Below are 5,087 nucleotides of genomic sequence, written 5' to 3'. Positions count from 1 at the left end.
GCATTAAATATCTCTGCTTTCTCTATATCCCTATTTATGAGGTGTTCATGATAATGGACCAAGGTTGTTTCTAGCCTGCCTTTTGCCATTAACATATTTTAAAAATCCTTTTTTATTATCCTTCACAGTGCAGGCCAGCTTCAACTCTAGTTGAGCTTTAACTGCACCAGTTTCTGCAAGCAGCATCCCTCTAGTCCTCCCATGTTGTCTGTCCTTCCTTCCACCAGCCATGCACCTTCCTTTTGCACCTTATTTCTAATAGAAGATCTCTGCTCATCCAGGGTGACCTTCTCTCTTGCCTGCTTGACTTGTGGCATTTTGGAATTGCCTGGTCCTGTGCTTTTAGGAGGTGGTGCTTAGAAAGTGACCAGTATTGCTGGACCCCAGCAGCCAGAAAACCTTTTCCCCAGAAGACCTCACCAAGCAGTTCCTCAAGCAATCTGATGTCTGCTTGCTTCATATCCAGAGTTGAGGTTGAGGTCTCTTGGGCCTGTGGACAGGATCCATGTCCTGCTCCTTCCCCTCCCCAAAGAACTCTTTAGGTATGATCAGGGCATTGAACTGTATGGCAGCTTTGGACACTGGTAGAGGTATGGAATGGATTCCTGATGGATTCTTCCCTAAAAGGACAGGCACCAGTGACATCTGCATGGGAGAGGTGGATCTTCCCTGTTCTGGTCTTCTAAGGCTCCTTCCGAGAAGATCTCATAGGTCTTTTCCAACCTTGATGATTCTGTGATTCCATGAAGAAGAGCAATTCCTCTGGGAATTCCTCTGGGAAACTCTCAGCCTGACAGTTTCGTTTTAGATGCTGATGGAAATCTTGGAAACTGCCAGAGGGGGTGGAGAGAGACTCTCAGCCAAACAGGAAGAGATTATGAAGTTTGCTTTCCTAAGAAGAGGTGAGAAGTGAGCAAGCAGAATATTTTCTCACAAAAGCAAATCACTGTAGCAGGACAGAACAACATGTAAGCTCTGTTCCAGATAGACACCTCAAGAAAAACCTATAAAGGGCTTTTTGTTATTAACATGATAGATTTATTTTTTTTTTCCCTTTTGCACAGGTCTGAACTGTGGTGGGGAAGCTGTGATGAGAATACAGCTGTAGCCAGAAAATGTGTCATGGTGGGCTGGCCTTGTCTGGCTGCCAGGTGCCTGCCCAGCTGTGCTCTCCTTTGCATTCAGGACAAGGGGAGAGAGCATGAAGAATATGAAATAACTCATGGGGGGTGGCAAGGACAGGGAGATGGCTCGCCAGTTAGTGTCACAGTCAACAAGACTGGTATTGGGGAAGATTAATTTATTGCCAAATAAAAATAGAGCAGGATAATGAGACACAAACGCAAAACTGAAACTACCTTCCCCTCACCCTTCCCTTCTTCCCAGACTCAATGTCACACTTGATTTTTCTACTTCTTCATTCCAGAAGTGATTCAGACCCATGGGGAGTGGGGCAATTAGGGTCAGTTTTTCTCTGCTTCTCCTTTCTCCTCAGGCTCTGCCTCTGCTCCAGCATGGGGCTCCCCGTGGGCTGCAGTTCTTGCCAGGACCCTGCTCCTCTGAGGGCTCCCCTAGGGCGACAGCTTCCTGCAGGGCCCCTCCAGCTGCCCCAGGGTGGGGTCCTCTGTGGGCTGCAGCTGGATTTCTGCTCCAGCATGGTCCTTGGTGGGCTCCAGGGGGACAGCCTGCCTTGCCATGGTCTTCACCATGGGCTGCAGGGGAATTTCTCTCTGTCCTGGCACCTGGAGCACTTTTTCCCACTTCTCCTCTGACCTCGGTGCCTGCAGGGCTGTTCCACACATTTTCTCACTCATCTCTCCCAGCTGCACCTGTGTTGCCGTGGGTTCATTTTGGAGCTGGCTCTGCCCAACATGTGGGCAGCTTCTGGTGTTTCCTCACAGAAGCCACCCCTGCAGTCCCCTAGCACCAAAACCTTGCCTCGTGAGCCCAACCCCTGTGTGCATCCTGCTGAGGGATAATGTGTAACCTCCCTCCTGGGGAGCCCCTGCAGCAAACACAACCCATGCTGGGCATCCCAGAACAGCCAAAGCATGGAGGGAGCTCAAAGATGTCCAGGGTTTGGCCACCTGGCACGTCCCTGTTGGCTGGTGTTGGCAGAGTGGTGTCAGGCAGTCCACAAGGAGAAGGTGTTCCCCCAGGAGCTGTGCTGGTGTAAATACCCAGTTCCTCAGGAACACCAAAGGGTGAGAAGCTTTTATGAGGGGGTCACAACCTTGGTGGGTGAAGGCAGAGCAACAGATGTTATCTACCTGGAGCTGTGCAAAGCATCCAGCACTGTCCCACACAACATCCTGATCTCTGAACTGCAATGATATGGATTTGAGGGATGGGGCACCCACTGGATAAGGAACTGGCTGGATGGCTGCACCCAAAGGGTTGTGATCAACAGCTCTATGTCCAAATGGAGACGTGTGATGAGGGGGGTTCCTCAGGGGTTGGTACTGGGACCAGTGCTTTTTTACATCCTTGTTGGTGACATGGACACTGGAATGCAGTGCACTCTCAGGAAGTTTGCTGATGACCCCACTGTGGTGAAGTCAACCTGCTTCTGCATCCAGAAGACTTTGACAGGCACAAGAAGTGGGGTCGTGTGGACTGCATGAAGCTCAACAAGGCCAAGTGCAAGGTTCTGCACCTGTATCAAGGTGATCCCACACATGATGAGAGGTTGGGAGGAGAAAGGGTTGAGGGCAGCCCTGAGGAGAAGGACTTGGGAATGATAATGAACAAGAAGCTCAACGTGAGCTGTCAGTGTGTGCCTGTAGCCCAGAAAGTCAACTGTGTCCAGGCCATCAAGGGAGGTGATTCTCTCCTTCTGCTCTGCTCTTCTGAAACTCCACCTGGAGTACTGTGTCCAGTTCTGGACTCCCAGCATCAGGACCTACAGCTTCTTGAACATGTCCAGAGCAGAGCCACTGAAATGCTCAGAGGGCTGAGCAGCTCCCTGGGAAGCCAGGCTGAGGGATTGGGGTTGTTCAGCCTGGAGAAGAGGAGGCTCCCAGGTGAGCTCAGAACAACCTTCCAATATCTGAAGGGGCTCCAAGAAAGCTGGGGGAGGGCTTTGGACACAGGGGAGTAGGGAGAGGACAATAGTTCAAACCTTGGAGAGGGGAGATTTGCATTAGATATTAGGAGGTGAGGGCGGTGAGCCCCTGGCCCAGGTTGCCCAGGGAAGTAGTGGCAGCCCCCTCCCTGGAGGTGCTCAAGGCCAGGCTGAATGGGCTTGGAGGAACCTGGTCGAGTGGGAGTTGTCCCTTCCCATGGCAGGGATGTTGGATCTAGATGATCTTTAAGGTCCCTTCCAACCCAAATCATTCTGTGATGGGCAAATCTCTGGGCAGACTGTCAGGGAGAGATTGAGGCAGCAGGGAGTTTGCTCTGTGGGGTCCCTTCTGGAGCCTTTGCAGCACTCAAACCTCTGTCAGCAGAGCTGTTTCCATGGGGGTTGGCACGTTACTTGTGGACATGTTCTCTGGACCAGCACACATCCCCATCCGTGACAGCCGTGGCCTCTGCTTGTCATGGCTGTGAGCAACTCTGGCAGATGGGGTGCATCTGGTTTCATTGCCTGTGATGTGCTGGAAATGAGACCTTGAAAAAGTTGGCTTTGGGTGTCTTCAGCAGCATGATTTGAGGGCAATGGTGCTGTGGTGTCGGTGTCTTTTGGGAGCAGCTTTGTGGAGCCTGATGTCTTTGACCATGCTGGTATTTGCGAGGGTGAAACTTGCTGGTGCTGTTTTCCCCCACTGTTTCTCCCTGCTGTGATGGGGAGCATTCCTCATCTTGCTCCAGTATGTGCTCCTTGTCAGGAGCATGGCATGATCTCCACTTTTGTGTGAAAAATGGCTTGGTGCAGGAAGCAGCCTCTGGCACTGGCTGTAGGAGACATGGTCTCTGCAGCACCGGGGCACTGGGAGCTCGCTGGACACCTTATATTGATGGGCTGGGGTCAGTGATAGGAGGTTTAATGAGACCAAGTGCTGGGTCCTGCACTTTGGTCACAATAATACCAAGCAATGCTACAGGCTTGGGGAAAGAGTGGCTGGAGAGCTGCCTGGTGGAGAAGAACCTGGGAGTACTGGTGAGTGTTCAGCTGAAACTGAGCCAGAAGTATCCTCAGGTGGCCAAGAAGGGCAATGGCACCCTGGCCTGTACCAAAACCAGTGTGTCCAGCAGGTTAGGATCCAGGATCCAGGGATAATGCCCCTGTGCTTGGCCCTGGTCGTGTTCAGTTCTGGGTACCATGGTGTAAGAATGAAAGATGTTGAGGTCCTGGAGGGTGTCCAGAGAAGCTCCAGGAGGCTGGTGAGGAGCAGCTGAGGAACTGGGGTTATTTAGCCTGGAGGAGGCTCAGGGGAGATGTTATTGCTCTCTACAACTACAGGATGGGCTGGTGTTGGTCTCTTCTACATGTAACTAATGACAGGATGAGAGGAAATCGGTTTAAGCTGTGCCAGAGGAGGTTTAGGTTGGATATTCAGGAAAACTTCTTCAACAAAATAGTGGTGGGGCATCGGAATGGGCTGCCCAGCGAGGTGGTGGAGCTGCCATCCCTGGGGTGTTTAGATGCAGAGGCTCAGGACGTGGTTGAGTGGTGATGGCAGCTGGGATCGATGGTCTGGAAAGTCCTCTCCATCCTCACCGATTCCCTGATTCTGATTCCAGCCTCGGTGGGGCTAGGCTGGGAGTGCCGGGACAGGCTGAGGAGGCTGCCGGGGTGACCGGTGCCAGCGCGGGTGTCCCGGGCAGTGTCAGTGCTGGCAGGAGGGTGCCGGAGGCGCTCTGGGGAGCTTTGCTCCTTGTTTGCTTCCCAAATTCCTTCCGCACAGCACCGCCGGCTCTGACCCGCGGACACAACGGCAACAACGGCCCCGACAGCACCGAGCCCCGAGGCCCCGGCGTCCTCCCGCCGTGTGAGGCGGCCCCGGGCTCGGTCCCTGCCCGGGGTGTGAGGCGGGGTCTGGCGGGGAGCGAGGGGGCGGTGGGCACGGGGGGTGTGAGGGGAGGGGGGCGGCGGGAGCGCTGTCCGTGACGTCAGTCCGCGCGCAGGCGCGCTGCCCAATGGG

The sequence above is a fragment of the Calypte anna genome, chromosome 20 (assembly GCF_003957555.1).
Source record: "Calypte anna isolate BGI_N300 chromosome 20, bCalAnn1_v1.p, whole genome shotgun sequence".
Lineage (NCBI taxonomy): Eukaryota > Metazoa > Chordata > Aves > Apodiformes > Trochilidae > Calypte > Calypte anna.
This window is presented reverse-complemented; position numbering follows the sequence as displayed.